This window comes from Arvicanthis niloticus, chromosome 16, assembly GCF_011762505.2.
Source record: "Arvicanthis niloticus isolate mArvNil1 chromosome 16, mArvNil1.pat.X, whole genome shotgun sequence".
Taxonomy (NCBI): Eukaryota; Metazoa; Chordata; class Mammalia; order Rodentia; family Muridae; genus Arvicanthis; species Arvicanthis niloticus.
In genome coordinates, this window is record NC_047673.1 from 25,457,132 (window position 1) to 25,480,156 (window position 23,025).

The 23,025-nt window shown below is 44.9% G+C and overlaps 1 long non-coding RNA gene across 6 annotated transcripts in view; it reads left to right on the forward strand.

The window, feature by feature from the left end:
• Nucleotides 1-244: 244 nt before the first annotated feature.
• LOC143434677 (uncharacterized) overlaps nucleotides 245-23,025 on the forward strand; it is a 73,413-nt gene continuing 50,632 nt past the window's right edge. Inside the window, exons 1-5 of one of the 6 annotated variants that reach the window (XR_013104363.1) lie at nucleotides 245-431; nucleotides 2,004-2,211; nucleotides 2,574-2,692; nucleotides 11,890-11,983; nucleotides 12,073-12,469. This is a non-coding gene — a long non-coding RNA (uncharacterized LOC143434677). Of the gene's footprint in view, nucleotides 432-2,003; nucleotides 2,212-2,573; nucleotides 2,693-11,889; nucleotides 11,984-12,072; nucleotides 12,470-14,761; nucleotides 14,913-18,937; nucleotides 19,016-23,025 lie in introns of those variants that run through there. The other 5 variants (XR_013104367.1, XR_013104365.1, XR_013104366.1 and 2 more) reach the window with 5 other exon arrangements.

Sequence of the window (23,025 nt, forward strand, 5' to 3'; positions counted from 1 at the left end):
AGAGCGCTGTGCCTGCGGTTTTGAGTCTCTCCCCGTCTCCTTGTAAAATGAAGACGTTAGTAAGATGTCCTTTTCTTCTGTTACTAAATCTGACTGTGCTCTTTCCTAGCAGGTGGGGCTGGCAGAGGGTGTAGGTTGGTGTCCATGGTCAAAGAGCAACCATCGGGTTTTACCAGTGGTTCTGTGAAAGCCAGGGGAGCAGGTTGGACTTGGGAAATCAGTTTCTGGAACAAGCCCTGGAGGTTGGCGAAGGGAGTGGCTCTGGTGTTAAATTTCTGTTCCCCAATTGGTTCTTGATTTGTCAATAAAGAAGGCCAGGACCAATTGCTGGGTAGAAGATACAGGTAGGACTTCCCAGTCCCAGGAGGAAAAAGCGGGGAAGGAGAGAGTGGCTTTTCTGCCATGCTTTGGAGGAAGAACACAACAAGCATGTAAGGGCTCGGATGGTGGTGTCGGGGAGCTAGGGCCTGCAGCCTCCACTGTAGGCGGGTGGCCAAGGATGTTTTGCAGGGGCTAGGTGGGACTAGCCACTGAGTTTAGGGCAAATGGAGGGGCAGAGATAATACATTGGTAAGGGCACGCTTTTCCAGGCAGGAGATGTCTTAGCCGAGCAATTTTGTCAGGAAGGCAAATTGTAGAGGAGTAAACTCTCTCTCTCTGTGTGTGTGTGTGTGTGTTTTATCTGTGGATTCGAGGATCTTGGGTGGGAGCTGGTAGGGTGGTCACCCCCCCCCCCCCCCAGAAAAGCCTATCATGGTGTTTTGTTGGGTTGTGTCTTGGCCTCTGTGGTGGTTTGAATAAAAATGTCCCCCATAGGACGTGGCATTATTAGGAGGTATGACCTTGTTGGAGGTCAATAGGCAGTGGGCTTTGAGGTCTCAAGTGCTCAAGCCAAGTCTAGTGTGACATTCACTTCCTGCTGCCTGCTGATTCCAGTGTAGACGTCTCAGCTCCTTCTCCAGCATCATGTCTGCCTGGAAGCTGTCATGTCCTCTGCCATGACAATAATAGGCTAACCTCTGAAACTGTAAGCCAGCCCTAGTTACGTTTTCCTTTATGAGAGTTGCCGTGGTCATTGTGTCTCTTCACAGGGATAGAAACCCTGACTAAGACAACTTCCTATTATCAAAATCACCTAGGAATTTTCGTTAAAAGATTAAAGCTTAGTCTGTACCTAGTCATAAAACTACTTGGGAATGAGGCCCAGGGATCTGCATTGTTAATGTTCCTTGAGGGCTTTGCTTAAGTACCCTGGCTTGCAGCCTATGTTGGATCCACCCTGTTATAGACCACTCTGCTTTCCTTACTGGTCCATGTGCCACCCTCTTGCCTTTGTAATTTGATTGTAAGTTTCTGGAAGGCAACCGACGACATACAACATTTATGTGGCATTTAGTGTGTATTCATGTCACCCACCTCTGAGGTTTAAATACCAAGTTATTGGTGAGGCGATGCACACCTGTAATCCTAGCACTCAGGCTGCTGAGGCACAAGGATCAGGAATTCAGAGCCAGCCTGGGACTACCCTACACAACAAGACCTTGTCTAAAAAACAACAAAAACAAGCCAAAACAAAAAACAAAAAACCCCACAACCCCCCAAACCCCAAAACAAACAAACACACTGCAGAATTTAAAAAAAAAAAAAAAAAAGCAAAGCAGCCAAATTCTTGCATTGGAAAGTCCAAGGTTTGACATAACTCAGAGACTTGGTGATAGCTGAATGACTGTTGGTCCTGGGAAAGCATGGTAAGGGGAGACAAGGTCAGGCTGGATTATTCTAGATGCATTTGTATACATCCTTTTGTTTCTGGAAAGCATCAGGTATACAGGACTCTTCTCCCTAGGAGTGTGCACCATAGATGTTTTGTTACCAGTCAAAAGGCCTACAGGGACCATGGTCTAGAAGTAGTATGGAGAAGGGTGGGCTGAGAGCAATAGATGCAGGTCCTTAACGTGGAGTCCTTAACGTGGTAACAAGTGTGACTTGTCTTTCACATTTAGGGCTATTTGGTGGCCTGGAGACCCAATCAAACCCAAAGGAGAAGAAGATAGGAAAATGGCCCTGACAACCCTCAGGCTATGGGGAAATTAGAAGGGCTGCTAGATGATCTGGCTCTTGCTGATAGAACATGAAATTGCAGGATGGTATCCCTTCTGATTACGGCTCAGAGGGTTCTAGAAGCCACATTGACTTGGATGACTTGCACAGGTAATGACAGAGGGTGAGGGACAACAGGGGTGGCCGGGTTGGAGGAAGCAACAGTAGAGAGTGACACAACAGGAACTGGAATCTCCAAGGAACCCAGAGGTAACAATAACGGGCAAGATGAGAGCTGGTTTGGGGGCCAAGGCTGGTTTCCAGGATTGTGGGTGCGGATCCAGTGAGAAAAGCCCATACAGGGAATTTCAGGATAGTGATTTGACAGTAACTACAGTCTATGTTGCAGAAAGCTGACCTTGTTAGGACAGAAAAACCAGAATCCTTCAGCCAGAGCAATCAAGTCTCCATTTCTTATGAGCTGTGTTCAGCTGTAAAGGGTATTATAGTTCAGGGTCTTACTGTTCCTTTAGGGAAGACCTCATGTGTGACCCAGAAGAACAACATATATTGTAACCAGAGCATATGAACAAGCAATGAAGCTCAACAAAACAGTCTTACGGTGTTTGGTGAAGGTTCAAGGAGAAACAAGGTACATAACTTAGTTAGGGTTTTATACTGTGAACAGACACCATGACCAAGGCAACTCTTATAAGGACAACATTTAATTGGGGCTGGCTTACAGGTTCAGAGGTTCAGTCCATTATCATCAAGGTGGGAGCATGGCAGCATCCAGGCAGGCATGGTGCAGGAGGAGCTGAGAGTTCTACATCTTCATCTGAAGGCTGTTAGGAGAATACTGACTTCCAAGCAGCTAGGAAGAGGGTCTTAAAGCCCACACCCACAGTGACACACTTTCTCCAAGGTCACACCTCCAAATAGTGCTACTCCCTGGGACAAACATCATCAAACCAGTACAGGAGCCTTCCACTAATTTTCCTAAATCTTCTTCATGTTTTAGGTTAGATGAAGCCATAAAACTCTGAGATACAAGAAGCTTCCAGGTCCTCACTGTCATCTGTTTTACCCGTCCCATTACTCTGAGAAATGGCCAGAGGCAGGAATATTACTCTTATCTAGGAAAATCTAGGTTAGAGAAGCCATAACATTTCAAGGGTCTATAACAGTGGGGCCTTTGTATGACTTGTGAGTTGCTTATGGGGAGTATTCAGTCATCCTCTGTCATGGAAGCCTTCATATGCCATTGGAAGGAGGTAGTGGGAGCTATAGAAGATGGAAGATGGTGGTTGGAAGATGTTTGCTTCCTCTCTCTGTCTTTATGTGCTTCTTAGACACCACAATGCTATGCTTTTCTGCTGCGATGCTGCGCCTCTGCACAGGTTCTCCTTGGGTTTTCCCAGGTCAGAACCATGGGACAGCAAGTAACACTCATTTGCCTCCATTCCCTCCTTGGGTCTTCTCCATCTTCTGAGACTCAACTCCTCAGGTCCAAATATTTTCCTGCTGCCTTGTTCCAGCCTACCCCTCTTCTGTAATTATGGTGAATGGCCAAGATGCGCCTTCTTTGCAAAGATCTGCCTTGTTCTACTTTACTCATTAACACGAAAATCAGGTAATGAAGATTTAGTTGAGTTTAGATTGCTTACGTCACACCTGTAAGGTCCTAACTTTGATCACATAACTTCCAGAAGAACTAAAAGAAAACACCTCACCGCCAAGGAGACAAAGAAAATATCCACTTGAATCCCCCAAATAAAGAGACTGGCACTGATGTAGAAAATGTTTCTATATATTTATTCCCAACCTTCTTCTCTGCACTCCATCTGGGGCATGATAAGGTCAGGGAGACTAACTAGTTACTAGTGTTTTCCTAGTAGTTTGCTTGCTTCTGTGGCAATACAATTACTGTTTTTTTGAGCTCATCTATGGCTGTCTAGAGTGAACACAGTATTCATAGCTCCCCTCATGGTTGAGTATGTCCTTATCACTAAGTCTGGGACAATATTTGGGTATACATTAAAAATCTTTCTTCATCTTGCTGTGTAGAAGGCAGTTATTATCACCTTGGCCCTGAGGTCAAGGTTTTGCTTGGTAGAGCAACAAGATGGAAGGAGCCTTGGCTCTTGTCATATGGGTCTCCTTGCTCTTGTGGGTCATCAGGCGGTAGGAGCAGAGATGACAAGGGGGAGCGTTGGGAGGGAGGGTGTTGGTGAGTATTGGGTTTCAGAAGGCCTGTGAGTACATGTGGAGAATGACCACACTGGGACCAGTTATCAGGAGGCAGATCAACTTTACTTAGGGTGATTCAAGCCTTATGAGGTTTTGGGGGACTGAAGATAGGGACATCCAGGAAGGACAAAGGTCATTGGATGAAGGCTTAGGGTACCAAAACACCTTATTAGCATGGGGAAGCATTTTAGGAATCTCTGGCACTGGCTGAACAGGTTTTATCAGAAGAAAGGAAATTGATCCTGTAATCTAATTGAGGCTACATGTGTGTGTATGTGTGTGTTAAATTCCTCAGACAAAGTCAGAGAAGGAGAATCCCTGCCAATAAATGGAGTCTCCCACATAGCACCAAGCCCAGAGGCTATCTAATCATGGTGGACTTCAACCTTAATTAGCAGAGTTTTTCCATATTGTCCCTGAAGAACAACTCATGGGAACTTACCTGGATTTGTAGAAGTAACTGTTCACTTTTTTTCACTCTTATTTTATTTTTGGTTTATTCATTGTTTACTCTAGGATAACTCTTAACAGATATGCAGCTTAGCAGAACCCATGCTGATTTTATACCATGATGTTAAAGGGAACTCTGGCTTATATTCCTAACCCTCTTTGTACATGGACTGCCACAGCTGTGGTGCATTTGTTGCTTGACAGAATATATATTCTTAAATGCTGAGTTATTAATATTTCCCCAGGGCTTTATTTATTTTAGAATATATTCATCCTTAGGAAGGCTTCTTGTTTACTTGTGACTTTTCTCCATTTTTTTTCTTATCATTTTATTCTTAAAGTGAACCAGAGAACATTAATATAACTCAGCAAGGTTGATTTATTTGTCCTTGAACCGGAATGTGGCCTGATACAAGGACAACTTACATTTCTTTGTTCTGCCTTTGAACAGCCTGGGTATGTCTAAGACATCCAATGGCCTGGATCCTTCACACATACCTCCAACTCCCACAGCATATGTCTGGAGATATTCAGATTACTGAACCATTAATTTTAGATTGTATAAGCATGTGTATGATGTGATTTCAAATTTGTCCTTTGGCTACTTCTGCAGCTCAAGCCAAAGTCTCAGGAAGAGACTACAAGCTATCTAGAATTCTTATCTGTAGCAGGTCATCTGGATGTTGCTAAAAATTCTCTCAGAGACTTTGCTGTGTTTTGAGTTAATTTCCCTCTCACAATTGAATTTTCATTCCTTAGCTGGTGATGCTATTTTGAAAGACTATAGAACTGGTAAGAGGTGAGGGTGTAGCTGGTAGAACTAGCTCACTAGGGGCAAGCCTTGCCCTCTGCTTCCTGTCCTCTGTGATGGGAATTTCTAGCACCAGCTCTTGCTGGCATGAACTGAGCTGCTCCGTGATACGTTCTATGTCATGATGGATTGAACCCTCTGAAGCTGTGGGCTTAGATAGATCCTTCCTCCTGTAAGTTGTTTCTGTCAGATATTGGCAGATCGATGCAAGAGTGATATACCCATTAACAAGCTGCTTTGTAGAGAGCCACTTTGTTCTGGCTACTCTGCCTCTGCTTGTGAGAACACTTCTGGGAAACCCGGTGAGTTGCTGAGACTGTAAGGGCATCTCCTGATCAGAAACACAAAAAATAAGAAAAGCATAGGCCTATGAAATTTCGTCTTTTTAAAATCACACACACACCCCCCCCCACCCCCCCCCACCCCCACACAGCATGTATATGTATTCTGTGTATATATGCCAGTGGTGTGTGTGTAGGTCAAAGGACAATTTGTGGAAGTTGGCTTCTCCTTCTATCATGTGGGTCCTGAGGCTCAGATTCAGGTCTGCAGGCTTGACTACAAGAGCTTTTACGCACTGATCCATCTCTAGGCTCAATTCCAGCTTCCTTACCTCTGAGGTCCATCACCATAAAAAGTTCTGAAGTCCAGGAAGTTTAAAAAAAAAAAAAAAAACCAACAAGAACAAACCATACGCTTCAATAATAAGTAGCATTAAACTGATTCCGGAACTTTTTGGCCAGGAGGATGTGCACACTGTTCTGATGTTTGCTATTTAGCTTCATCCTCTAATTAATTTATCTGCAACCTTTTGCTCATCCCGATGTCCCTATGATTCATCTGACATTCATATAATCCATGGTGCTTCTGAAAAGTTTTCTGTATTATTCTTACTCTGTCTTATTCTTAATGAATAGACTTCTTGGCTTTGAAATGATCATATGGAACTCAACTTGGCAACACAGAGCCACTGAACTACTTAGCTTGGTTTTGGAAGGGTCTTACGGACACGAAAACTTTGTTCCAACTTAGATATGTATTAACAAGCAATTGGAGACAAAACAGAGCAGTTACAACAACAGCGATAACAAAAAAGACCTATCCCAAACCTTAATCATCGACCTGGAACACAGGTGCCATGATAACATCTCCCAACCTGGTTGGGCTTTGCACATCTCCACACAGCATACTCTGTATAATCAGACTCAAAAACTACTTGATGATACTCAAGTATATCATTATATTACTTTCTAGTTACAATCATGCCAGCAAAGTGGCAAAGGACCTACCCCACCCCTGCCCCCACCCGCTTGCCTCCACCGTTGGTGTCTTGCTGTATACACCAGGCTAGCCTTGAACTCTTTAACTTCCTACCACAGCCTCCAAATTGCAAGGAATACAACATCATGCCTAGAATTTTTCTATAACTTCAGTGTCACTGAAACTAGTTTAATGATGTAACATGTAATTCTATTCCATGGTTAAATAGATATTTACTGCTGTAGGGTAGCATATAAGTAACTGAATCTTCTTTTTAAAAAACCATGTTCATCTCAGCATTTTTCTCCCCTCAACCCCCAGATTTTCTCTATGTAACCTCGGCTGTCTTGGAACTTGCTCTGTAGATCAAGCTGGCCCGGAACTGCCTCTGCGATTGAAGGCGTGCACCACCACCACCGCCGCTGGGCTATTCCCAACACTTTCAAAGGAACAGATCATTGTCTGTGAAGCTTAGGTCAATGAAGCAAAACCTCAGCTGCTCCAGAGAGGCAAGCTCTGTATAATCACATAGATTCCCCCGTTGTTTTTATTGGGCTTGTGGGTTGTAGCTGGAGTTTAGACCTCCAATTGAACACTAGAGGGTACTCCTGGCTGCAGAATAGTTCTGTCCTTTCTTTTCTTTTTTGCTTTTTCCCTAGTGTTGTCTCAGGGAAACTGAAGGCCGCACCAGTACTTGTGGCTTAATGAATGTCTCTTCCCCGAGTCCCTGGCATGATGCTCCCGGAGGCTCTGAAACGCAAAGGGACGCAGATGTGTAGCCGTGCTGGAGACGCGTGCCTTTTCCTTTGCTTCTAGTAATGCACTGCTTGGGTGTTTTCAAGAACAAAGATATCAAAGGTGTATCCATGGTGTATCCAGGAGATGATGCTGCTTAAACAAATAAAAACAAACAAAACCCTAGGAAGCCTTTTGCTAAGAATCTGGGCGGCACACCCGCTAGGATTGCTCAGCTCCAGCCCTTGATATTTGGTGATTTTTGTGTCAGTTTGGATTGTAATGGGGACTAGATCCTGAGGGGACCAATTGAAGACTGGCATGGGAAGCAGGAATAGACACAGAGGCTCTCCCTCGGGAAGGATGGAAAATGAAAGAGCCGGAAACATCGCGGGTGCCCCTGGAGCCAGGACTGATCATTCTACAGGAAGAGAGGAAGCCACGTGGCTCTCTTCAAAAAACCGATTAGAGCAATGTTTGTCCCGAATCTAGGTAGCCTGCTTCTCAGAGGAGCTCAGAAGTCGTGATCTCATTAGCCCTGAAGGCAGCTCTGTGAAGACAGCTCTCTTGGTGACACCTTGTTTCCTGACAGGAAATCAAATCCCCCATAAGCGAAGGCGGGAGGCAGAGGCATGCATGGTCTTATGTAACAAGCTGACTGTGTGGACTCCTCACTGGGCTGTCTGTGGCTTCAGAGAGGCTCAGAGCCAGATGCTTTAACCCTACATGGCCTCCAAAGTCTAAAACCTTTTTAGTGCTGTCTGCCAGTTTCTCTTGGTTCTATTCTCAAACACAACCAGGGCATCTTCTTTATAAAAATCTCACCGAAGCTGATAAATCATTCTTTCCTCCACAAGCCACAGTATGAAGTAAACTTCCTGCCTGTGTCTTTTCGACAGCAGGAAGGGTGGTTCTTTTTTAACAGTAAAAGATTTTAAAAACTGCTAGGAATCTAGCAGTTGACGTGAACTTTGGTCTGGACAAAAATAGGACTATTATACCGAAAAACTTTCCAAGTAAAAGTTATTAGAGACCATTAGATATAAATTTGCAACTACCCAAAGCAAATCTTTCTAATATATTCCCAGAGAAATGTTTAGATGTATGGTGATTGTCTTAGTCAGGGTTTCTATTCCTGCACAAAACATCATGACCAAGAAGCAAGATGGGGAGGAAAGGGTTTATTCAGCTTACACTTCCATATTGCTGTTCATCACCAAAGAAGTTAGGACTGGAACTCACACAGGACAGGAAGCAGGAGCTGATGCAGAGGCCATGGAGGGATGTCACTTACTGGATTGCTTCCCTTGGCTTGCTCAGCTTGCTTTCTTAAAGAACTCAGGACTACCAGACCAGGGATGGTACCACGCACAAGGGACTCTCCCCCCTTGATCACTAATTGAGAAAATGCTGGATTTCATGGAGGTATTTCCTCAGCTGAAACTCCTTTCTCTGTGATAACTCCAGCTTGTGTCAAGTTGACACACAAACCAGCCAGTATTGTGATCTTAGTGAAACTGACCTCCAAAGACTCATAGGGAAGGGTACTATTAGGAGGTGTGGCCTTGTTGGAGGAAGTGTGTCACTAGGGGTGGGCTTTGAGGTTTCAGAAGCTCAAGCCCAGGCTCAGTGTTGTTCTCTCTTCCTGTTGTCTGAGGATCTGGGTGTAGTATTCCCAGCTCCCTCTCCAGCACCATGTCTGCCTACATGATGCCATGCTTCCCATCGTGATGACAACGGACCAAACCTTTGAATGTAAGCCAGTTGCCAGTGAAATGTTTTCCCTTGTAAGAGTTGCCGTAGTCATGGTGTCTCTTCACAGCAACATAAATAACTAAGATAAACCGGTAACCTCAGGATATTCATGGTGTTTATCTGGAGGATGAAAGATTTTTTTTTTTTTTTTTTTTCCCTCTCCACACTTCTTTAACATTTTCTTTTTACAATTAGTAAAATAGGAGTTTTGATAACAGAGAAAAGGGACCTTATTAGTCTCTCACCTTCCTTGTGTCCTTAGATTGGCTAGCTCCTTAGAGGCTCCTTACAGGCCACCTCATCTTCTGTCTCCATGTCTTTAGCAGTATGTGACTCATTGTGAGTCATGGGTGATCATCTGCTTCTATGTTTTAGGCCCCCTGCCCTCAAGGTGTCGGTATCTGGGGAAATCTTGAATAAGTAAAACCCGGAGTGAATGTTTATTTTGACATGGGCTCAGCTTGTTGGGAACTAACTCCAAGCACAATTGATCTGTGGAAAATTGGCAAAGCTGACGGCCCAGACTCAAGAGAAACGGCAGAGCTCTCCTTGGGAGTCTGGGTATGGATGTGCAGAGACTAGCAACTGTGGCTTCCTCCTCCTGCGGGTTTACTGCTTGTTGTTGGCGCCTATAGAGACCTCCTGCTGGGTCTAGCTAACCCTGCCTGGTGTGTATAATAAACATCAGGTTCTGGGTTGCAGCAGTTAGAAAACCTAACCTGAGCCAGGCGCTGAGCCTGGAGGTGGTGGCTCATGCCTTTAATCCCAGCACCTGGGAGGCAGAGGCAGAAAGATTTCTGAGTTTGAGGTCAGCCTGGTCTACAGAGTGAGTTCCAGGACAGCCAAGGCTATACAGAGAAACCCTGTCTCAAAAACCAAAAAAAAAAAAAAAAAAAAAAAGAAAGAAAAGAAAAGAAAAAGAAAAGAAAACCTAATCTGGTCTCAGCTTCATTCATTGTGTGTGTGTGTGTGTGTGTGTGTGTGTGTGTCTGTCTGTCTGTCTTTTCTCCATTCTTTCTCTGCCTCCAGCCATGGTTCCAGGACTCGAGCTGCACAGGTCACAGTGTCAATGCAACTCTTTCTGCCTTCCTCATTAGCCCCTAGAAATTTCCAGATGGATGTCCATCAGGACCTCAGTTTTATCCCATGATGTCCAAAATGGAACAAATAGTCTTTATGTACCTGTCTCCTTTCCTTGTCCCCCTCCCCTGCTACACTTTCACATTGCTGTTCACCAAAGGAAGTCAGGACAAGAACTCACAAAGGGCAGGAACTTGGAGGCAGGAGCTGATGCAGAGTCCATGGAGGGGTGCTGTTTACTGGCTTGCTTTTCCTGGCTTGCTCAGCTTGCTTTCTTATAGACTCCAGGACCACCAACCAAAGGATGGCACCACCCACAATGGGCTGGGCCCTCCCCCCCTTGATCACTAATTGATAAAATGCCTTACAGCTGGATCTCATAGAGTCATTTCCTCAAGAGAGGCTCCTTTCTCTGTGATAACTCCAGCTTGTGTCAAGATAACACCCCAAACCAGCCAGTACACCCCACATACAAATACCTTTCTCATTTTAAAAATTTACAGTAAGGATATCACCAAGGTGCATCAGCTGCTTCTGTATCATGGTGAGAGGAACACCAGACAGAAGCAAATTAAGGGAGGTTCATGGTTTCTGAAGGTTTCAGCCCATCATGTCAGGGAAGACTTGGTGGAGCCATGTCAGCAGGAGTGTATGGCAACAGGTGCTCATGTCATGGGGGATCAGGAAGCAGGGAATGCGACAGGAATTAGATGTCACCTTCTAAGGTCTTGCATTAATGACTTACTTCTTCCAAGTTGGCCCCACAGTCCCTTCTTCAGTGTAAAGCTGTGAGCTGAGCTATCTGGCCCTCTACAGTCTCATAAAGTGGCACCATCAGCTCCAGAACACATACTTAAAGCACAGCCTTTGAGGCACATTTCGGTGGCAGATTGTACCCCTTGCTTCTATAGTCTTTGGCTTGGAATAGAAAGTCTAGTCAGACATCTCTCTCTTTCTGTCTTTGTTCCCTATCTACTTCATTGCTGAGTCTTCTGAACTTGAACTTAGTCACTTCTCTTTCTTCCTTCCCTCTTCCCCACACCGCTCTTGTAGGTTGGAAGTTTCCTGTCTGATGTGTGGGTGATGTCAAGGGCATCAGAACAGTGTTCCTGCCCTCTAATCTCCCTCCTCCCGTGCATTCAATAGGCTAGAGGAACACAGCCAGTTCTGAGCAGGTTTCTACTCCTAGCCGGCTTCTGCTCTGGACTCCTGGTGATCTACCTGAAGTGGAAATTTGAGGGTTCTTTGTCAATTGTGTTGGAAGGTGTTTTTCTGAAGTGGACACAGGTGTGAAAGGCTAAGGCAGACTTGTAAAGGAACATTTAGCTGAAGCAGACACAGGAGAGAGGATGTTCTGCTAAAGCAAGCATGCGAAAGGACACGTGATAAAGGATTCTTTGCTAACAACACACATGTATTGGTCCAACTTACATTGTGTAGTTGAGCTGCGTTTGTCGGGACTCCATAGAGAGAAACGCACCAAAAGAATTTCTGATGTTGTGTTGCAGTTTCTTTCTGCCTTCACCGACTCGGGCTGATTGGCATAGTGATGTCCGATGAGACAGATGCGTGTGCTGAGGCAGGACATGTGATGTTTGGAAGGTATAAATAGAACACAAGCTTGGCTTGCTTACAGAGCTAACTGTGCAGTGCTTGTGGGTCTTAAACTGATCTTTGCTTCCCTGAGACAGACACAACCCAGAACTTCTGATGTTCCTGTTGGTCCCTCCTGCTGACTGGAGCTGAGGTTGAGGCCTGGCTGTCTCTGCTAGGTTGTGCTACTGCTGCTGACTCCTGTTTGCGATCCTGACTCTACTGAACTGACCTGCTGGTGTATCCGTGAAGTGTTTGTGAGTGGATGGAGCTGTCACTGCTGACCTGTGAACTGAACTGCTGATTTCCAGACAACACAGACGGGAGTTGCTCCGAAGAACCTTTCCAAACAGGTTCACTCCCTCCTCTCCCACCACCCCTCTGTATCCTTTCTTTCCCACTACCTCTGGTGTGTGGTGGGCTAAAAGGGAGGTTAAAGCATTTAATCATTAAAAATAGTTTTTGAAAACAAAGTTACATCTACCAAAACCCACCCAGGTACTCTTAGGCTTGGGTAGGCCTAACTATCCCTTCTAATTTTGTTTCCCATCATCCCCCAATAGGTTCAGGCAGCCCAGGCAGGCTGCATCTCAGCTATGCGTTAGTGCTTACTTTCCTGGTATCATTCAGGAAATTAAGCTCCTGAAGGGACCAGGCTGGATGTGTCTAATTCTTTCTATCATCGTTTACACGCCCACTGTGTTTTGAGCAAACTCTAGCTTGTTCATGATCCTTCAAAAACTTGACACTCAGGTTGAATTTCAGCGTTTTGAGCTCAACAGCTTTTTGTCTGGGAAGGGGATTGGAAATGAGCAGTTGATGCTGGATACAGAGGTTGACTCTCTAGAGGTGTCCCTTTGGGATTGAAGAGGTTCCCCCGGGGGATGGACTCTGATGCCACTACTGAGGGTCAAGAGTAGAAGGCTCTGCATGATAGACAGAAATGACTTAGGTGGGGATAGGGTTCCTGAGAGGAAATTACTATAAAGCAAGGGTGTGCCCAAATGGCTCCTAGCTTCAGGCCTAGAAGTGTAAAGGGGCATAACACTGGTTTGGGAAGCCAATCTGATCTGGTCAGGCTGGCATGGGTAGACACCTTAGGTAGGCAGATTTGCTATGTTCTATCTTATGCAAAGGTTGGCATGTATTTTAGTGTGTGTGTGTGTATGTGTGTTTGTGCATGGTGCAGTTGTATATGGTATATATGCATGTGTGTATGTTGTATGTGCATGTGTCTGTCTGTATGGTATATGTGCATCTGTGTATGGTATATATGCATGTGTGTATATGGTGTATTTGTGTATGGCGTATGTGCATGTGTGTGTGTTAGGGTGTGTATGTGTGTTATAGTGTATGTGGATGTGTATGGTGTATGCGTACATGTGTGTATGGTGTATTTGTGTATGGTACATGTGTGTGTGTATGTGTGTGTGGTGTGTTATAGTGTATGTGCATATGTGTCTGTATGGTATATGTGCTTGTGTGTGTGTGTACTGAAGTAGAGGCCAGAAGAGGTTGTTGCGTGTCCTGCCCTATCACTCTCCACTTCATTCCTTTGGGACAGAGCCTCTCAGTGGACCCAGAAATAGTTTGGAAGGCAGAGCCCTCCTGTCTCCACTCCCACAGTGCTGAGGTCATAGGTCCATATGTAACTACCCCTGGCTTTTGATATGGATGCTGAGATCCAAACTCAAGTCCTCACGCTCGTGCGTCACGTGCTCTTACGCTGAGCCATCTCTGTCGTGCCACCAGATGTAATTTCCTATTTCATCTCATCAGCTTACAGCACCATAAAGATACAGACTAGCTCCAGGGGAGTCTCCGTACAATTCATACTAAAGCCATTGGCTGGGGAGTCCTGCTTCTTGGACTGAAGATAAATTTCTGCTCTGCTATCAGCTTTCCTGAAGCTTCTAGGGACAGGAATTTGAGGTAAAGGAAGCTCATGAAACCTGAGACACTGCTTTCACAGAATGGCTTTCTCCTAAGACTATGAGCTCTGTTGAGGGGAGAGCTATGCCTGTCTTTTAACCGTAAAACCCAGTTCCTGAGTCTTAATGGGCACAACCATGAATGTATGCCTGAGTATCTAGTTTGTTTAACAAACATAACAATGCATGGTAACCTTTATTTTAGAACCTGTGTTCTATTAGTAGAGTCTACTACCATACTGGGTGTTTGCAGGTGTCATGTTACATAGTGACAGTTGGCAGTCTGGGTCTACTGAGTCAGAGCTTCAAGGCAGAGGAGGCTCCATGGTATTCCCAAGCATCTCGATGGTTCCATCAGAGCCATAGCTGGACCTTGCTTTCCTTCCTGGTTGACTCTAGTCACAGCCCTTGGATTCTGGCTCAGTTTCCTCTTATCAGCTATGGCTCATTGCTGTAGCTTATCAGCATCTTTTTGATCACGAGCTGTCAGTCATTATCCTAGCTGTTTCCTCTCAGTTTTGTATGGCATGCTAATTAGATAAGCACACCTTCTCTTGGAAAAACACGGGGAGACATCAAAGGGTTAGGATCGAAATGGATTCATCAATTAACACCATGAAATGAAGTCAGCTAGAAAAACATTTAAAGAAGTTGTTATTCCCCCACAAGTGTAGTTTAGAGGGAAACGCCACCAGGACACAGCTAGGAGATTTAATTGGTACTTCCATCTCTGCCAATTAGTATTTCTGAGACCTTGGGTGAGACACATAGTCTTTCTGGATTTCACTCTGTGGCGGTGGGGAATAGCTCATACCTTGGGCTGACCTTTGTGGTTTCCTTGACGGATTGACCCCAGTCAGATCCCTTCTTCCATGGTTTCCCTGTGCTCAAGCCCACTGTACACAGATTACCTGCTCCTTTAGACCAACCCCAGGCAAGACAAAAAAAAAATTTTTCAAGAGTACTTTTCTGATGGAAACTATAAGGAGCCCTGCCCACCCCCACCAAAAAATAGGAAGGATACTGTCCATTCAACAAGAGTTTGATGAATTTCTGTTACACGACAATCACTGTGCTGGGTTGTGGAGACTGGGTCGTGAAAAAGAACACCTACTCTGTTGGGGCTCATGATTTACAGTTGATGGGGTGAGGGATGGGGGAGGGCAGCTGAGGAATATACAGTCAGATACACTGCTGGTGAAAATGTTTGGGAGAAAATAGGGGACTGGACTGTGACTGGGTGACTGTTTTAGGTAGGACATTAAAGGCGAGTCTTCTTAAAGAGGAAGCAGACACAGAGCTGTGAGCAACATGAAGGAGGTGCTATTGCGGATGCGGATGAGCTATGGCAGAGAGCAGATGCTTTGGGTAGGGAGGGTTCTCGGTGGTCTGGGAACAACAGAGGCACTGTAGTGCCAGGGAAATGTTAGGGATCACCCACCCCCAAAGCCGACAGGAGCCGATCTGACTAAACTCACAGCGGGGTCTTTATTCGAGCTTGCTCCAGTCCCCTCAATGCACCACCATCACACAGGATGGTTTTGGTGGTGGGGGAGCCTTAAATATCTATTGGGGCAAGGCTTTATAGTAAGCAGCAAGTAAGTGTGTAAGCATCTAATTGGAAAGCTACTGTGACCTTTAACATAATTGGCTGGTGCTGGGAGTCATGTCATAAACTTATTTTCTGCTCCCCTCTGCATTGGTGGTCGTTAGGCAGGGGGTGGGCTTGTAACTTGAGGGTGCAGGTTTGTTGGGGGAAATAACCTGGAGATGCTGTTCTTGCTGAGGGTATAACCTGGAGACGCTGGTCTTGTTAGGGATTAACCTAGAGACTGGAGCTAGGTTTGGGTTTTGTTGGGGGGCAACTTGGAAACTAATGCTAGGCACCAGCCTATTAATTTTCCTGAGTTCAAACTTAGGTCAGGTTTCTCTAAAATGGACTCTGAACTTAAAAGATTTGTCCTCTCAGCTCATGAAAAGGAAGATCAAATGTAAATATTTAAAGGATCAACGAAACTGCAATGCAGTGAAAGCAGTTCACTGGGGCAGGTGTGGAGAACAGGAACCCTGACCTAAGGTCATTCGATCAGGGTGGGGCGTCGAGGGGTGAAGGTATCCAGATTGGGATGTAACTGCTGGGATGGTCAGCAGAGGTGGGTAGGTTAGATGGATGAATGGGGCAGGGGTGTGTGTGTGTGTGGGGAGGGGATGCAGAGTCAGAGAAACAGAGATGGGAAGACAGACAGACAGACAGACACAGAGAGACACACACACAGAGAGAGAGAGAGAGACAGAAAGAAACAAAGACAGAAAGATAGAGATACAGAGAGGAGACTCTAACCTAAGCCAAAGTTGATGTCATGATGATTTCTCATCTGAGTAATGAGAATGATGGACGGAGTTGTTGCCTGGAAAAGATGGAAAGACTTGGGAATGAATATAACTAGACCTTGGAAATGTGAAGTCTGAGATGGGTTTTCAATACTGGAATGAGTCAGAGTTCGATTTACAAACGGAAGCTGCTATGGCAGGGTAAGGGGCCTTGCTTGGTACCATGGAGAGGTACTTCAAAATTGAACACACGCATCTCTAGATTTCTGGGTCTTGAAATTTGTTCTTGGTCCTCCGTCGAACTTTTTGTACATAGTCTCCATATTTACCGCCAACAGGAGGCTGGTTTTCCCTGTTAGAAGGTTAACTTTCTTCAACTGTGATTTTGGAGGGAGGCTCTCTACCACAGCAGTCCTGCTAGAGGCAGGGAGATGCTGACAGAGTCCTGGGCTTTCCCTCATTGGGAAGCAGAGGCTTTGCTGGCTGCTTGGTCCACTTGGGTGGCTACTGAGTGGAGATGGGTAAGAACCCTGGGGGAGCCACTTCCCCAAGTTCCCTGTGGTGATCCAGAAAAGCCCCCTCCATCCACCTTTCCCCATTGGCTATAGAAGTCTAAGCAAGTTTCAGGCTGACATCCATTGAATGAGGGTTCAGTAAGAATAGAGTCAACCCAGTGATTGTAAGTAGCTAAGTTCCTTTCTGTAAGTTAAGGGGTGGGGGTTGGGCTGATGCTAAGACAATTCGCCAAGATTCTGAATGTCAAGGGCCATAAGAGAATATATCTTTAAGGAAGAAGCAAATCTACTCCCCCCCCCCCCCCCCCATTATCTCTTGCTCTTGATGCTGAGAAGGATTCTGTAAGTAACGATAAGAGTTTTACATTCGTTGCTGCCCATGGTATCAACAAAACAATTTCTGTCTCAGAGAATTGGAGCTCTTAGCTGTGTTTCCTCCCTGCCGGTTCCTTTTGCTTCCGTTTATTCTCTGTGAAGGTGTTAATGAACGGTTAATTGCTTAAGGGTGGGCTCGATGACAACGAAGAATAAGGACGGGAAAGCGGCGATAACAGTTTTAAAAACCGTGAAGAGAGAACTGTAAAAGCACGCTTCCGCTTCCTCGGTGTCTCAGGTGAGGCAGATTAATGTGCTTCCTTACCTCTGGCTCCTACCCAGCGTCTCCACTCCCATCTCCTTCCCTTGCATTAGTTTTGTCACAGCTTTTGGGGGTTTTATTGAAGACCTCCGGAGGAGACAGTTCCGTGGCCGCTGACTGGCTGGCTATATTATGGGAAAGAGACTGGAGAGTAAGCGCTCAGAGACTCAACTATGTAAGCAGGGACCTTCCACTCTGAGCACAGTGCTGAGAACCGGAAGTCAGGCAAAGGAGAGTCTGAGTCAAAGCTGTGTATTAGTTTAATATCTGTAGACCCAACATGATGCTCAAGATGATACGGGGGGGAGGGATTGGGGGGGAGAGGGAGAGGTAGAGGAGAGGGAGGGAAGGAGGGAGGGAGGAAGAGAGAGAGAGAGAGAGAGAGAGAGAGAGAGAGAGAGAGAGAGAGAGATATTGATTGATTCCATTTATCTTGACCCTGAGATGAAGCCACACTAACGGAGTCTAAGCAAGAGAAGCGAGCAGAAGCAAACTTTTGTACCCTTGACTTTTGCAGAAGGCTCACCCAGTTCATCTTCTAACTTCCCAGAATCCCCTTTCCTCATGCCTGTCCTCTCTGATGCACCATCATCCTAGCTGTTGGTGTTTGTTTGTTTGTTTGTTTCCCGTGAAAGCACACACACAGTGTCCACCAGACAGTGGCTGGAACCTCTCATTGACAGGATGGCCCGATAGCTTGGGCTCAGTACGGAATCATGATGTGCTGTGTGTGACTCACTCCCTGCTTTACCACCATCGGAGTCGGCCATCAGCCCATTCATTATCCGTGGCTCATCCTCATAAGCCTATTACATTAGCTCATCTCTTTTTGCCCAGTTGACATCCGGTCTTCTTCCTTTGTTGGAGCCCCTGAGACCGGCTGCATTACCTTCTCATGTGCCCGCTGCCCCATACGGTGTCCTCCCCTCCGTAGATAACATTAACATGCTGTTTACACTTCCCTGGGTCACTAATCCAAATGCTAAATGAGTCAGAGGGTGACACTTGGCATCCACCATCTGCAGCGGGTTGACATCTGCCACTACTGCAAACATTCACCCTCTTAAAGCAGAACCGTAGCCAGTGCTTGTCAAAACTGGACCCGTTCAAACCTGAACGATGTCCGTATATACAGCAACAGCACTCTTGTTAGCTGTAACCTTCGTTCATATTAAACCCCAGCCTGTGGAACCAAAAACTGGGCAGAGTCTGGGAGTAAGGACCATGGGAGTGACCAGAGGCCAGCTGATGCTGCCAGGTGGCGGAGTTGGGGTGGGGGCTGCTCAGCTGTCTGATTACTTTGTTATGAGCAAACAGCAGTGCCCTGCAGTATTGTCAGGACCAGGTCATGAGAGTACGGCTAGCACAGGCTAGCTCTGTTGAGTTACTTGAGATGCAAATTAGATTCATGAAGAAAACCTATTTGGCTTCCTTGAGTACTGTGATGAACTAGACACTTAAGCGCCTAAACAATTTAGAACTGATGGGATATTGTTTTCCTGGCTGAACTACTAAATATTGATTTATAATTTTTCTCTCTCACTCCTAGAGATGAAATCCAAGGTCTTTCGTATGCAAATGGAACATTCTTTTTTTTTCCCCTGAATTGTGGCATAGCGCTAAAGAAGTAAGTTATTTTGATTAAAAATCATATTTGTGAATCTTCCCATTCACTTACCCTTTTCCTCATTTGCTTGATTTTATTTCTTTTTGAAACATTTTTACTTTTAAATTTGTGTGTGTGTATGCGCATGTGTGTGTGTGCTCACGCATGCCTGCACAGGGCCACAGAGGCTAGAAGAGGGATTTCCTGGAACTGGAGTTGCAGGTGGTTGTGAGTCACCTGTTGTGGATGCTGGGAATTGAACTCAGATCCTCTGAGAGCATCTCATGCTCTTAACTGTTGCATTATCTCTCCACCCCACCACCTCGACCATATTTCTTGATAAGAAATTTTGTTTTGGTTTCTAAAAAACTGAACTTACTCTCTGTGTGTGAGTGTATGTTTTTCATCCTGATCCACGCTCACTGGTAGACTTGTATAGATTTTTATGTATCTTTGATTTATAGTTTTGGTGTAGATCCTCCCTCCTTTTACCCCCTTCCTTGTAGGAGGCTTTAGTTCAGAGCTTTGCATATGTTACCTATTTACTAGCATGAGCTATACCCTAGAACTTAATTTTTTTCCTTTAGAGTGACTCTTCAAAATTTCATGCTATAGATATTCTTAGGAGAACTGAAGTTTTATTTTAAAATGTTCTAATGTGACATTCTCCATCCCTCCTTCCCTCCTTCCCTCTCTTCCCCTTCTCTTTCTCCCCCTCTCTCTTCTCTGTTCTTTCCCTCTCCCTATCTCTCTCCCTCTTTTCATCTTCCCCATCCCTCTCCCTCTCTGTCCATCTCTGAGACGCTGTTTTCTGTGTATTCCAGGGTAATCTTAACCTTATAATCCCTGTGTCTCATCTCTCTAAGGGCTGAGATTCCAAGCAAATGCACCCATACTAGTGATTTTTACACTTTAAACAGACTTTCAGAATGGACTATGATTGTGTTCAAAATGGAATGGTTCTTTCTTTCCTTCCTTCCTTCCTTTCTTTTTTTTGAGGTGGAAAACAGACATACACATAAATAACATTAATTTAAGGGACAAAGTAGTCAGTGTCATCATGCTTTTGGCTGTGGCAGTGATGCAGTCCTATCCCAGGGACTCTGCTCATGTGGAGTACTAGAAGTTTGAAAGTTTGGGCTGGAAACTCGAAGCAGGAAAAGAGAACACTAAACTATGTAGCTACACATGCGCACATGTGTTATCTTGGATCAGTTTCCTGTAAAAGACAGTCATCTAAGTGCAAGGAAGTGAAAAATCTATCTTTATGAACTTTGTGCCATTTAGTTAACCATGGTTGATAATGCCAGGCATTGAATTAAATGCTCTTGCTGAATTTATAATAATAAATTCTCATCAATATGTATTGAGAATTATTATGATAATAATTCTCAATAATTACCCCATCAACCCAATCAGCTTAGAAAGGTTAAGTCAGGAAAGCTTTCTGAGGCTGTACAGCTGACGGGAGAAAGACTGAGGTCGCCATCCCGTTTGACCCCAGAGTCTGAGCTATTGCTGTTACCCTGATTGCTTGGGCGTTTGGAGATAATCAGATGGGTTTGCTCCCAAGGCTCTTGTGATTAAATGAAGAGGAAGTGGAATTCATGTCAGCATATCCTCAGGGTTCATACTATGGTAGAAGTGTGCTCAGAGACGACTGGACATAAAGAGGACATGCTAGATTCAGTGTAACGACAGGAATTGATTTAAGATAGGGGTAAGAGACATTGAGTGGAATTGTAAAAATATGCATGAGCCCTAATCTTCAGATTCTGTGACTGTTACCCTACCCGAGAAGAGGTAAATGAAGGATCTTGAAGTGAACAGATCATCTTGGATTATCTAAGTTGACCCTGAGTCTGATGACAAGTGTTCTTATAAAAGCTTCTAGAGATATGGGACGGCAGCATCCTCACCATGTCGCATCCTCACCGTGTCCTCTGTGAGCTCTGCTCTGAGTGCATTTGCACCTGTATCCTAACCTCCTCTTCTAAGGACATTTGTCATACTGGATTGGGGCTAGTTATGACTGACATTGATTATCAACTTGACAAGATCTAGCATCACCTAGGAAACAAACTTCTAGGAAAGTCTCAGAGGGAGTTTCAAGGCTGGCTTAGTTGAACTGGTGAGACTAGCCCTAAATGTGGGCATCACCATTCTATGGGCTGAGATCCTGGACTGAATGAAAAGGAGAGAGGAAATCAACCATCAGCCCTCATGGCTCTCTGCTTCCTGTCTGTGAATACAATGTAACCAGGCACCCCAAGATCCTGTTACCAGGATGGACTGTATCTCCTCCAATTGGAGACCCAAGCACACCCTCCTTCCTTAAGTTGCTTCATGACAGGTATTTGGTCACGGCAATGAAACAGTAACTAATTCAGCCACCAATATGGAAAGGTTAACTAAAGTAACAGCTAAGCAAGGAGTCTCCTGCCCAGTTAAAGATGCATGGCTTTTGAGATGGTGTCTTGAAAAGTTTCAGTCGGCCATGTTTATGCTTTTGATGGCAAAAGGCCACCAGTATCACATGTTTGCTGCTGCTTAAATGTTCTAATGAGTAGCTCATATCATCTTCTGAGCCCCAGTCTTCCCTCACCTTACATATAAGAAGGAACCTCTTTAGTTCTGTATGTAGGATTTTTATTTATTTGTAGAATAATGCATTTGGTTTTCTAAAATATTTGTATTATATTTTATTTATTTTATTGGGGCATGGTAGTAGTACATGTTCCCTAGCCCCCCGCCCCCCCCCGCGGGGTGTGTGTGTGGGTGTGTGTGTGTGGGTGTGTGTTTGTGTGAGACAGTGTTCATGAGTTTTCTTCAGGTCAGAGAACAATTTATAGGACTCTGTCCTTTCCACCATATGGATTCATGGGATCAAATTCAGGTCATCAGGCTTGGTGGCATGAGTCTTTAGCCAGTCAGCCATGTTTCTGGCTCTGTCTTCCCCCTCCCTGCAAGACAGGGTTTCTCTCTGTCTCTCTGTTTCTATTATGTAGCTGACTGTTCTGAAACTCACTGTGTAGGCTAAACTGGCCTCAAACTCCCAGGGACCCATCTGCTCCTGCTTCCTCAGTGCTGAAATTAAAGTTGTGGGCCACTGTACCTTTTACAGGGTCTTCCTGCTGGTGTGTACCGTCCCGCCTGGCTGGTGTGTAGGCATTTTCACATGTTTGTTCTACTTGATGAGCCTCAGAGCTTGGGCTTCAGTATTTGCACTTCATATACTTAAAGCCATCAGCCCTGACTCCTGTCCCTTTAGGTCATGTAGGTGATGGGACTATATGACATCACAGTCTGATGTAGCACAGCACAGGCAGCACTTGCTGGCCACCAGGTCTGTGACACTTGGGTTATATTTAGTATGGAGGAAGCAAAGACAGACAGCTATGAACTCACCATCATTCCAAGCAGGGCAGGGTCCACTGAGAGTCTGTGGGGCCAACTTCTCAAGGATCTTTTTCCTGTGAATTAACATAGGTTGTTCTTCCATGGGGAGCTGTGGTCAGTGGGTAGGACACTGTGTGTTTTCATTGCCAAGAGCCAGCTGTTTGTGTTACACAAACTTCACATGTAACTAAAACCACTTACGTTGTTTTTCTCTCTGTGTGTGTTTATACAAACACATACTATGTCATACAGGTAGATGGCTCTCTTTCTACCATATGGGTCCTGGGGAACCCAACTCATGTCTTCTAGCTTGACAGAAGGAGCCTTTCCCTGCTCAGCCAGCCCATTGGCCCTGACCTTCATTTTTCAATGTACTGAGCATCATTTTTTATTATAAAGTAATAAATGGTTAACAGTTTAATGCTGTTGTATGCTATACTAATTTTTAAAAAAATATTATTTGTTTCTGGGGCATTTCTCTAAAATAAGTGTGTGTGTATGTGTGTGCATGTAAAATAATTACTGAAAACAACATAGATCATATTTTTAAAGAAAAATTTATTCTCTAAGTATTATTTTAAAGTTTCATATATGTGTACCGTGTTTACATCATTTCTCCTCTCCTTCTTCTT